Source organism: Corvus brachyrhynchos, unplaced genomic scaffold (genome assembly GCF_000691975.1).
Source record: "Corvus brachyrhynchos isolate BGI_N302 unplaced genomic scaffold, ASM69197v1 scaffold194, whole genome shotgun sequence".
NCBI classification, from domain to species: Eukaryota; Metazoa; Chordata; class Aves; order Passeriformes; family Corvidae; genus Corvus; species Corvus brachyrhynchos.
The window spans coordinates 3948816-3962221 of record NW_008237890.1 but is presented as its reverse complement, the minus strand read 5'-3'; the positions used below and the strand labels follow the sequence as shown (position 1 = coordinate 3962221).

The 13406-nt window shown below is 35.9% G+C and overlaps 1 long non-coding RNA gene across 2 annotated transcripts in view; it reads left to right on the top strand.

Annotated features, from left to right (window-relative positions):
- LOC108446376 overlaps positions 1-11540 on the top strand; it is a 59517-nt gene extending 47977 nt beyond the window's left edge. For both annotated transcript variants that reach the window (XR_001861549.1, XR_001861550.1), the window contains exon 4: positions 5032-11540. This is a non-coding gene — a long non-coding RNA (uncharacterized LOC108446376). The remainder of the gene's footprint in view (positions 1-5031) is intronic.
- Positions 11541-13406: the final 1866 nt, after the last annotated feature.

Below are 13406 nucleotides of genomic sequence, written 5' to 3'. Positions count from 1 at the left end.
TTTGTAAGATTCTTAGAAGAAAAGCTAATTCATAACAAATGTAAAACTTCAATTTTTGCCCTTAGTTTTCCAGCTGTGACAGCTGAATATTCTAATCAGCCCAAAGTTGGGCACATCATAATTTTTATCCCTTTAATGTCACTTTTATCCCGATCTCAGTGATTAGTTTTGTGCCAGAGCAGTGAACATTATGAAAATGAACTTTATATGTAACCATAATTTTAACTATAGTTATTAATATTTCACTTAATGGTGCATAGGAAAAGAGTTGTAGAAAACATTTCTGCATGTGACTATTAAGAAGAGAGTGTTTGTTAATGGATATTTCTTTTGGAAATTAGAAAGATTCACACAAAAATTCTGTACCTTCAAACTGCTCTACTGAGTACGAGGTCACTATGCACGGGACTTTTTCAATAAGTCTGTTTATTAGAGGATTAGATGTTTCCCACATGTCTTTACCTGAGTTCACCCTAAAGCCTTTCACTCACCAGCTGTCAGGAAGATGATGATTGTTGTGCCCTTTGCTGCAGCACAGAGAACCAGGCCTTCCAGAACAGCTGCCTGACTTATGCTGCTGTTGCCTTTTCTGCTCCACACTCTTCAAGTCTGAATAAACTATCCTATGGTTTTCCACAACCTCATGGTTAGTTGTAAGTTCTCTGAAGCCATAGCATTTCAGCTCCTCTACCTTGCTTTACAAATCAAAGGCTACTTTGTTTCATGAGCTCCAGACAACTCTTTGAGCTCCGTTTTCAGCTTAGTGCAATTACAAAATACCCCGCTGTGTGCAAGCACAGACTACACTGATGTTTTTAGACAGACAGTCTCAAGTGACAAAAACAAAAGTTTCCTCAACTTACTCCTTTATTTCTTTCTAACGCTTTCCCCTTTCTCAGACAGTGGAGACATTCCCCTCACAGACTGAGACTAGCTTCTGAGCCATCTTGAAAGTTTCCCTCTCTTTTCCAGGTTTTCGATAATTAGGGAAACTGGAAACCTCTGGTGAATGCTACAGTATAAAAAGTACTCTTAAAATTCAGGCTTCTCTAAAGTCACAGTGATGGAGAAACCAACTATGTCACATACACTTCATTTGCAGACTGCAAAAACTCCTTTCTGTATGGAAAAGTTTAGATTTTCCTCTCATGTAAACTGAGGAACCCGTAACTTAATCTGCTCAAGAGACATGAATGTGCCAAAGTGGAAAGGGAAAAGTTAGGATTGATTTATTTCACACACATCCCTACTGTTTGACTTCTGTTTTGAGAAATCTGGCATCAAAACTGTTCTGTTTTCCTCTTATCTGCAAATCTTTTTGACAAACCAGTCAGACAGACACTGTAAAACTCAGGATGGATAAGCTTCTTCAGCAGTGGCATTTCTGGTATTTTAGTGTTTATATAGAGTGGAGTTTCAGTCCATGTGATTCAGTGGAAAAGAGTAATGAGGCTGTATGCCTTTCAGGCTTTCAGTTTCCCACCGTGAGCTGTGTTAGTTATCCAAAAGCAAATCATAAAGAAGAAACAACACATTTATCCTAGTGACACAAGGGGTTTTTTTCCTGTTACATTGTTAAGCTATGAGGCTGGCGCACCACCAAACAGCTAAATACAGCACCGTGTTGAAGAATCCTTAAAGAGACATTTGGTGAAGGTTTACCTTCTTAGCACTTGCTTAGTCCTTTTGAATATCATTTCCATTGCCACGTGTTTTGTGGAATGGTGTGTGTCAGTGGGGCTACTGACAAAGAAACAGGGAGAAATATATTTGGAAGAAGTGCATGTGAGAGCTCCTTAAAGTCACTGCTTTTGGAACTCTTCATGGTGCAGTGATCGGTAGATGGGCTTTTTGGGGCTGCAAAAGGAAGCTTCTCAGGCATGGTGCAAAAGTATATCTGGAATGAGGGCTTTTTTATGTATATATTGAAAAGAAGTTTCAAAACAAAAGGTAACTTTGGATTCTCTACTAATCTTTGAGTCCAAATATTACTGAATGAATAAAGTTTATGCCTAACAGGTGCTTAAGTACTTAAAGATGTACCTCAATGGAGAGTAACTTCTTAAAAAATGTGCAGTCTAACTTTACGAAGGTGCTCGATATTAACTAGGTCTTGATGTATTCCTTAATTTCACTGAAATATCTTAGAAGTGCATATCAATATGGCTCTCAAACTCTGACTGGGGGCCAATAAAAATCTTCAAAAACCTAAATCCATTTTAAATGTATAAACAAATGTATTTGTCTAAAATTTTTTTCCCTTTCTTTCATATTAGTAAAGGTATCAACAATGTGTTGGTGTACTAATGGGCCAGCAGTAATCCATCTGGATTCCCTGTGCATCTTCTAAGAGAACCTATAATAGAAATGTCCCATAGTCTTTGTCATTGGCTTTTGAAATTAGCATGACCCAATCTGAACAAATCCAGAGAGAGAGAAAAGTTTGAAAAATTTTACTGTTAATAGTAAATATTTTAATGAAAGATAAAGCCTTAGTTTGAATTGTAGAAGAGAAACTAAAAGCTTGCCATTTTTATGTTCAGACTTATATGTACAATAATGAGTTCTGAAAGAAATAACTATTTTAATAGGACTCCATATGATTTTTTTCCTGATTATGTATTTGATTCCGAAGGAAATATTTCAGTTATCCTTGTCTAGAGGTTTCCTGAGCAGGCTGGTACAAGATGCTAGCATTTTCAAGAACAAGAACACAGAAATTCACAGATTACTGAGGAAACAAATGGAATTCTGGAATATTTTAAAGCTAGATGTTTTTCTGGGGTTAAAAGATAAAGGGTAGTCTGCATTCCACAAGTAGTGTATTTATTAAAAGAGATAAAAGATGCTATGCATATAAGGTAAGGATTCTTAGGAGGAGCAGAAAGCAGTAAAACTGTGTCTGAAACACAGATATTTCCTGATAGCATTAGTAGGAAGGGCAGTCATTAATTTCCAGTAGATTTGGTCAATTTGTTTCTCCTACCAGTTCCCTCCAGAAGCATGGTTACAATCCTAAATCAGCAGAGTAAGTTTTATAGTATCTAAACCAGCATGTGAGGACTATGTTATTAAGTTCAAGGTGTAACATTTTAAAATAAATACGCTGTTGATCCATGATTTAAAAACCTTACCCAGTCTGATACTCCCTAATAACTAGTGCCTGTTGAGATAATAGAAAACTTGTAAAGTCCTGTACCAAGTTCTGCTACCTAAGAGCTGCACTAATTTATATTACTTGACACCCTGCCGAAAATGCAGCTAATTGGTAACAGGGTCTCCTATGCTAAAGGCAGACACCTATCTTAGTTTGAGAAAAATGGAAGTGACATTTGACAAATACCAAACTTCCCTGGTTACAAAAGTGAAAATCAGAAAGGGATACAACTTGCTGCTTACAAACTTGAATTCATAAAATCTATATTGTTATAAAAGAAAACAGACACCTTTTGCAGGAAAAAACAGCTGAGTACTGTTTCCTGGAGACTGAAATTACGTTTACAAGAAGGATCCCTAAGCTAAAATAGGATTATTTGTCACAGATGAAACAAATTTTGTGATTTCTTTTTAAAACACCTACCATTTGACCCAACTGCATTGCTGAAGTATAGGACAAGGTGTTCCTATGCATTCTGTAAGGGAGAATTGTGGGACCACATCTTCATACTGCCATTGACTCATTTAATTTCTGAGTTTAGTCATCCATAACTCATGATTTAAGAAACTGCAGACAGCAGAAACTGATAAGAAAATAGGTTATATAAAAGCTTTGTGAATAGAAAAACAACCCCGGCTTTCCTTGAGATGGTTGAATAACTCTTACTTACTTTGAAAGGCTTTCATCATGTTATTACATAATTGTCTTGTGTAATGTGATGCATACAGATACACACAGAAAGGAGAAGAGACCTGTGGCTGTTGCCATCACGTAGAGAATCTTGTAAATCTTGTATGTTTTTTATATTTCTAGATTTTAACTCAAGGATATACTGTGACTGGAATTTCTAACCTTGTAAAATTCTTTGAATAAGTAGCAATATATTATGCTTTAATTGTTATGCTTGCACAATAGACCTAGCCATGCGTAGCCTTAGAAACCCATATCTTACTTGTCTTTTCACAGGGCTGAACAAAGACACAATTTTACAGATGACAGAGGTGACATAAGTGGCTTCGAATATTCAGCCTTCCAGAGAGTGATCAAAACATTCTGAGTTTTGGAATGAATTATAGAAAGTAAAGTATAATAAAGAAGCATTCCATGTGCTCTAAAAGCAAAGATTAGTGATAAGAGCAAATCCACTCCTGCTTAAAACAGGAAAAAACTTATTCAGGTTTACTATCACTCTTAGTTCACAAGAATTTTCTGTTACAGTTCATTGGTCTACTCAATCTATTTTTAATTAAAACTACTTGCTACCCTAGGTTTACACTAATCCCTGAGAATTATAGACACAAACAGATATGTAAACAAGAAGAGAGAAAATAGTTACTGATAGCTACTCATGGAGATCTGAGCTCTTTCAGGTTATCATGCATGAGTTTCAAAAGTGAGGATTAATGCACAGGTGGGCATTTAAGATTTTGTTTCCAAGTAACCTCAAAGCATGAATGTCCACAGTTTCTCTCTGGTCTGCATCTGAATAGCTACAGCAAACCAATGCAAGGGAGTGAGGGGGTGTGAGAGGCAGTGGGAGAATGAAAGGAGGATAGGAGGGAAAGGATGCAAAGGAGAGAAGGACGCTCACTTAGCAGTATGTTTTGACTGTTGTGCTCTCCCCATTAAATATTCCCAAGCATTCTTCCTCGAAGTATAAATAGTTCTGTTCAGGGCTGCTGTATGCTGCATTGAGGCAGGTCACAAACAAGGACCACTCTCATGGTATATTTAATGAATTTTTGAATGATAATCATTTCAGATTTGCTCTGCTTCTTGCTGATTCAGCAAGTAAAACATCTGTATTTACCACATAGATATAAACTGAAATGCGTTCAGTTATCACTGGACTTTAAAATCCTCATGTCTCCTAGGTGTATCCTGTGGGGAGCATAAAGGAAATTGAACCACAGAAAAGACTGTCATGTTGATATCATCAGGGATTCTCATGGTTACAGAGACAGGTAAACCTGCACAAATAATTTCAACCTAGAAATGAAAGGAAGAAAGACGTAAACACATACTATTTAATGATAACAAGATCATTTATTAAGATGAAGCTTTGCTCTTAGTTTTGAACCATCATAAAATTAAACCACCATGCATATTTGTAAAGATCATCTACAAAATATTCCTGTTGCTGCCAGCAGAATATAGATGGGGAAAATACTGTTTATGACAGTGTAGCTGCTTTCTTTCTTCTCTTCTAAAACCTATTGTTTGAGAAAGTATTGTACACATAAATGGTACAAGAAATGGAGTTGCCTTTGCTCATTTATTAAATGGCTATCAAGGGAAAGCGTTCAAAGCAGTAAACAACTTTTGATTCTCCACTGAGTTAAGATGAACATCTTTATAGATGTCCTCTAAAAACGTTCTTATCTGGTCCTAGGTATGTGGATTAAACTTGGAACAAATTGGCAGCAAAGTTTTTGTTGTTCCTTGCTAATGTCTTGTCAGGAAACAAAAACATTTGTCTGTATGACAGCCACACGAAATTATAAAATGAAGTATTATTTTTATACTGTTTATCATCTTGCTTTGCATAAGACTGTTTTTTTAGTGGACAGAAAGACAAAATAATAATTACACAAAACCAGTTGAAAGAAACAGAGAAAAGATGAAATGGGAAACAGAACTGCATTAAGTACCTTCATGTGTGCACTACAATCTAAACTAACCTCACTTAAAATCATGACTTTCATAAGATTGACACCCCCTGGCTGGGACCACAGAAGTCAACGCATCTGGTTTGTTTAGCTCCTTCACCAGCAATCAGGATGCCAAGTTTTGATAATTATACTTTGTTAACTGGAGGAAAGGCCTCTCTAATGCTCCCTGATTAACAGCTGTGATAGCAGCCTCATGAGACCACTTACCAGTCAGTCCTTCCTTTCTGCTATATTCTTGTTTGTATGCAAAGATTTGGTCTACTGACTTGAATAATTGTGCCTTCAATTGCATGTATCAGAGCAATTTACAAACAAGCATTCATTAATAAGAACAAAAGAATAGGGGATTAACTATTTTAGTTTATCATTTTTTAACATCCTTATTACTGATTTGGAGTACTAAACCAACACCAAGCCATTGACAAATAGAAATACAGTATTAATTCCCTATATATGTTATTCATTCCTTCACTTTCCACCATATAATTAAAATTATCTGTGGACTTAAGACCAACACATTTTAACAGAAATTCAATAATTCTTACATGTTTGGAAAACTTTACTGTCTTCTAGTCCAAACTCTAAAAGAGAAAAGGCTTATAATACAAAAAATAAAAGAAAGGGATTAGGAACACAAACTTTTAGATAATAAACACTTTATAAAGGAAAAGAGAAAATTATTTTTTTTAAATATATGCTTTAGTTATGGAATATTGTCTTCTGGAACATTTTTATGTCTCTTTCAATTGAGTAGTTTAGAAAGACCATCTGGAAACAGATTTCAAAAAAAAGTGCTATGTAAAATTGATTTATTGAGATTAGTTATCCAAATGGTTTGTACTTGCGCAAAATGTCCACGGCAGCAGTAGCTAAAGAAAGCCATCAGAAAGTAGCATTTTAATCTTCCTAATACTCAAGAGAGATACTTTGTGATCTCTAGGCTCTCTACTGATAAACAGGAAACCTCTAACAGGTGATACAGCAGCTATTCTTGAAACAACAATGAAGGGTTGTTTAACATCAGAAATGTTTTAATTGTGAAGGAAGGACTGATCCTGGAAGCCTGGGAGCCTCCAGGAAGCCTGGAGGAAGCCACTCAGGCTTTAGCCTCAGGCTGTTTAAAAGGTTAAGGCATAAAAAGAAACTATCTGTTGCTGGGGAAATGAATAGCAGTTTGGGAATGGGAAAATCCCTGGGATACAATGCTGCTGCTCCTACGTCAATCATGTTTTCCAAAATTCAGAACGGCTATTCCACATTTCAACTACATTTTCCACCTACATTATCCCAGCTTTGCAGAATACAGAAATAAAACCTTGAATGACTAGATAGCTAATTCTTAAATTTCTCTCAAGTTCAGGAGAGCAAAGCCCATGAGATATCTTAATACTTATAGTAATTTCATATAGTTTGACCAGTCTCTTCTTCTGGAATGAAAATATGCCTAATAGGTAACATGCGAGAAGTGAAGTACCCAGTGTCTGTGTCATACTGTCAGCTTGTAGACCTCAGAACCTGCACTGTTCATGGCAAAAATGTGTAGTACTGTGGCTTTTTGCCTCCTGAATTAGCTCACACCAAAAATAAAGAAATCTCAGCCACAAGCACTACAATAGGCTGAGCTCTGAAGCATGATCTGAAACTTTCCCAGTCCACAAGCAGAAATTAAGTTCTGAGCAACAGTACAACACAGGTATTTTTGCACTAAACCCATCATTTCTGTTTGAATTACAGTGTATCTTTTAAAAAGACAGCTTGTATTGATTTAGGAGTTTCAGATGGCATGGAAATCATTCCACTGTTATTACAGTGCTTTATTTAGTTGGCATTCACCTCCACCAGCTTACTTCTCTTGATCTCTTTACGCTTTCTTTTCTGCTAAAATCCATAAATCTTTCCTATGTAGATACTTTGAAAATGAGATCAAGTCACAGGCTAACCTCCTGTTGGATTATTTGATGGATTGATACCTTAAATCTTCCACAGTAGAAGGATCTTAAATCTTACCCTTCATAGTCCATTATTCAGATTTCAGACCATCTCAGTAGACTTTTCTAATTTTATATATTGCTTTTAAATATGTCTGTCAGACACAGTAATAGCCTCACTGATGCTATAAAGTGTAAGAACATTTTCCTCCTTCTCCTAATATTCTTCGGCTGCTCTATTCTCAGGCGGTATTTGAGACTTTTCTCTAGATTCTTCTTAACTCAAAGGTCACCTTTTTAAAAAAAGGTGGAAATTTCAAGAAAGCAGGACATTCTTGGTGAAATTTTTCCACTTATCTTTTCAACTGAGTTTGTCCATTCAATAGAGGCTATACTAATTGTATGGTGTGTTTTTAAAATCAGAATATGTGAACTGAGCCAAAAATGTTCTTAGCCTGATTCCCTGAACAGTGAAGATATCATCCTACTCTGCAGCACTGTTTTATGCATTAAAAAATATGGTCCTCAGTCAATGGAGGACCACAGCGTTACTCTGCAGCACTTTCCTCTCAAACAAGTTATAAATATTTCTTCAACCTCATACAGCTGTTCAAACAAATGTGAAAAACAAAATGCTACATATGATTAAGCACACCTGGTGCAATCTTTCCCTCAAACATCTTTTCTCTCTGAATGCTAAGAGAAACACATGGCTTTGAGCACAAAACATGGGGACTGAAATTTTACACACTGCACTTAGTTGAAACAGTGTGGAAAACAGATAGCACTTCCCTTTCCTTCGAAAATGAAAGGAGAAGAAAACCGACCCCATCTTGCCATATGGGTAGGAAGGGCAGAGGAAAAAGAATGTGACAGTGGTTGTATCTGCCTGTTGGACAAAAGCTTCTTGCTGTATATACTGCATAGTGCAAGAGGTAGTGCCCCATTGCACACCTATAAAAACATTGAACCAAAACACAGCTGCTTTTTTGAGGCCATGATGAAAAAAACACTGAGGCAATCTATATGGAAACATAAAAAAAGTGCTTTTTGAATTTTACCTCAAAGTGGTTTATAGATGAGGACTCTTCTATCACCAAACTGATGCTCTGGAGATGGAATTACTTGTCCAAGGTTTGAAAAAGTTTAAGACAGAGCTGGTCTCACAAGCATTCAAGCTTCTGTACCTTCATTTGGGAGCTATAAGTGAGATTGTAAATTATCCAGATTTAAACCCTTGGGATAAGACCATTGCTCTGGGATATTTGAAAAAGCACCTAACACATTTTGACAAAATAATCGTTATGTTTGGCTTCTATAGTGAACACCTAAAAATCCATGATAGTACAACATGCAAATCATTTCTCAAGAACAGTGAATAACTCAGTGAAATTACAGAAAAACAGGTCTGAATCTTTCATCGCAGAATTCCTGAACCAATCTCTACAACTCTCGAGATTTTATGTATGGTGATTGAACTTACCTTACTGCGTCTTATTACAGAAGCAAACCTACCAAAGTATGTTTCAATGTTATTTATTATTAGGTATGCTCAAACATTTTCATTTGATTGGTTCTGATGGAAAACATTTTTTTTTTAAATGGAAATGTTTTCATTCTGTGAATTCTTGCTGCAGTAACAGCAGGGCTTAATTTACCTGTTTTCTAAAGTAGGGTACAAAGTCACCTTGTTCCCAGCGATGTGCCAGACTTGCAGCCCAAAGCAGCCAGAAAGGATTCCAGGCACCTGTCAGGATGTTTTTTCTTCTCCACAAGGTTTTGCAGGATTGGTGAATTTTGACACACCCTGCTTCCAGACTGTCTTAGGAATGGGATTCTCCATATAGCTCTTGAAAAAAGAGGACATGAGATTATTGGATAAAAAGTATACAGAAGTTTGCTGCTCCACAAGGAAGAATCCAGCCTTTTTCACTAAACATGAAGGTGTGGAATGCCTTCAACAATACCAGTATGTACAGTGCATGTACCAAACTTCATAAAACCAAACCATAACTCCATACTGACATCTAACTGCCTGAGTAATGTCTTTCAAGAAAAGTCTTCACATTCCTGAAGTCCCTTTTGATGCAGGACAGGTCTTTGTCAATATCCATGACACCTTGGATCAAACTCCATGATAGGAGGCTACAAAAGGTTTCAGAGGAACAGTTTTCAGAGGTACCATTTTAACCTTCCAAGGCTTTCTCTGTTTTGGGTTTTTTATTGGCTTTTTTGGGTTGTTGTGGGTTTTTTGTTTTGTTTGGTTTGGGTTTTTTTCTTAAAAAATAAAAAAAAAAATCCTAAACAAACCCCCCTAATTCAATAAATCAAAGCTTTGAAACTTTAAAGCATCGCCCTGTTTTTTCTTTTGTTATGAAAACCATTTAGTATGTTCTAAGCATCTAAAACCTTTATGGGAATATTTCTACATCCTATTTGTAATACAGTGTCAAGTAAAACATTATTTTCTCTTCAGCTCATAAACACCATGTCATCAGTGGTCCTTCATTAACAAGAAAGTGAAATCCAGACCTGTGCTTGATAAAACTGATGCCTTCCTACTTTCCATATAAAGCTGTCTTATACATTTTCTCATTCCTTAAGAAACAAGTCTTTTCAAGGTTATTATTAATCTACAAACTCTTTCCAAGCACTGTTATTAAATTCCTTTTGATACTTGCTCAGAACAACTCAGAGAGTGGTAATTTTGCATTGCCCCAGCCTCCTTTTTCAACAACATTGTGATTAAAGAGCAAATACTTTGAAACAGCCTTGGAGTTAGTCTTCCTATGGGCAAGTTAAATCTAACACTACTTTTCATTCTGCATTTGAACACATAGATTTTACATCATTGGAACAATTCTCTATAATTGAGTTTAAGCTTCATTCTTGCATTTTATAGAACATCTTTTTTAATTGCTTCATTATTTAGTTTTTATGAAATAATATTTTCCTTTATTTCCAATATTTTAAATTTCTGCAAGGGTTACTTAGGACCAGGACTTAATATGATGTAATGCTTAGGGTCCAGGCATAACAAACCTAAATATCCTGTTAGTCATAACTTCAGTCTTTTGTACAACAGTCCTACATTTACATTAGAACAGTAATAATGACAAGTTAATTACATTTGAAATTCTGAGGGTTTTATATATGAGAATAATAAGTACATATAAATTCCTAAGGCAAAGTCATTGGCATGGGTATGCCTCTTAAATTCCAAAGTAATTTTACTAACCTGAACTCTTGTTTTACCAACTACTCCAGGAATGAAATTGGGCAAGAGAAAGATATCAGATAGCACATATACAGGTTTCACTAGGAGTTATAGTAAAAATGTTAATAAAAAATAATGCTTTAAGTGGCAAAATAATTGGTAACAGAGAGCAGTGGATGGCAAAGAAAACCACCTTAACTTTTGTCTCATGTATTTTGCTCATTGACAAAGCAATAAGAAACAGAATGTGAGTGATGCTTACATATTATAAGGTTTAATCTGGTAAAAAAAGACTAGACAAGAAAAGAGAAAAGTTAGAAATTGGTCAGAGAAGAAGAAAATTGTGTCTAATTTGGAAAAAATGCAGGCTACTCTAGGGGAAGAATAACCTGAAACAAATATATTTATCAGAAGAGGGATTCAGCCAAAGTTCCTCAGGGTGATTCCAGATACCAGTTATAAGGAATCTTGCAAAGGAACACAGTAACAACAAAATGCCAGTGTAAATTTAGGCTGTACGTGTAGAGGCACAATGCTGTGGCCCAGGGAGAAGAGTGCTCTAGTCAGTGTAGCATGAAAGAGACCACACCACAGATACAGCTTATGGGAACGAGCACCTCTGTGCCAAGGAATTTCAGCATGCTGGAGGGAGTTCAGAGAAAGAAACAGAAATAAACATGTGGTTGTAGGGATTATTTTATGAGAAAAGCCCAAGTGAAATAAATACCTTGATCTGGCTAAATAGTTACTAGGAAGGAATATGATTACATTCTTCAAACACTTCAGGACTGTTATCATCAAGGAAGAAGACAAATAGGATGCATAGAAGATCTGGCTCTACATCTACTTTCAAAATATTCATATGCTTGAAAACATCTTCTGTCTTCCAGATGAACTCTTTCTTCTCACATCAAATTTCTCTCAAAAATGTATGCTACAGTATGGAGGTCAAACTGAAAAAAATTGGTTTATATCAAATTAAAAAGTTTATCAAACTTAAAATATTGTTTTAATTTTACTTCCCTTTTAGCTTGCTTTATAGAAGACATTAGGACAAAGGTTAGCTCTTTTATAGAAGATGAGCCCTTCAAATTTTCCTGATGATGTGGTCCTATTTTGTACAAAATACATATAAAACCTTGACAGGAGGACTGAAACTCAGATGTGTCAGTTCCTAGGGGATTGGTTTAAACTATAAACCATATGACTCAACGGGGAAGTGTCTAGAGGGAAAGAAATGGAAATTAGGGGTAGAATGGATCTGAATCAGGATTTTCCTATCTTAATGGTAGGCTGAATAATAGGCTTCGAGAAGAAAAAGAAAGTCCTTTTAAATAATTTGGGAGATGGGGTTTGTTCCCCTTTCTAAGGCTGAAGGGGAAACTTGAAATAGTACGTTCACAAAAAGTCGAAATGAACTTTCTTGCTATCTCAAAAATAATTCTCCTTTCAGCTCAACTTATACCACTAACTGAATAAGGGCTAGATTTATACATAGTTTTAATGGGGCAAAGCTGGCATTTTCCAGCCAAGACAGCTATTAAAAGAAACATGAAACAAAAATAGTTCTCTATGTTAGAACTCATTTAGGCTGTAAATACTTCCTGTGCAGATCTGTTTATCCAACTGATATCCACAGCTTAACTGATGCTCATAAAGTCCAAGTCAATTTTGAATTTGATGGAGTTAAATAATTAATGGAAGTGTTAACTCATGTGCACATTTAATTGATTAATATGAAGTTAATGGGCATTCTGAACTTAGCTTCACCATGGGGGACTTGGAGGTGGTAAAATTACTCTTTCTTAGTGGAAAGGTGTTCGATCTGGGTATGAGTCAAGCAACAAGCCAAAATTAAATCAATAGCCAGAGTCATATTGGTAGGACTCCTATTGAACACAATTGAGCCAAAATCTTCAAGCTTACTGGGAAGAGCAAGGATTTTGGCCTGCTCTCTTGAATTCAAGGACTTCGTGATGTGCATCTCATTTGTGCACTTACTACACATTTCCAGACACAATTTAAGATACAAATATAGAAATTAAGATGTCAATGTCTTTCCACTAAGATATTGTCAGTACCTTCTGCCAAGCAGAAAGCCTAAATGTGATGAACATGGAGTTTCATGGTGCTGCTCACTACTTTGGGATGCTGGACCAAATCCATGTTCACCTAAATATGGATCTATTTGCTGAGTCTCAGACAATACACTTTGAAGCTGTTGACTTTTATTTCAGAACAGCTTATTCAAGTCCAACTATCAAACTCTCACTGAATTCAAAAGTAGTTACTACTAAAAGCAGTTAAACTGTATTATAATATTGGCAAGAACATCGATATTCATCTGTTTCTGTTGACAGAGGAAGTCAACCCACCATATAAGAGATTGACATTGAAAAAAGTATTTCCAAAAGGCAACACAAAAATTTCAA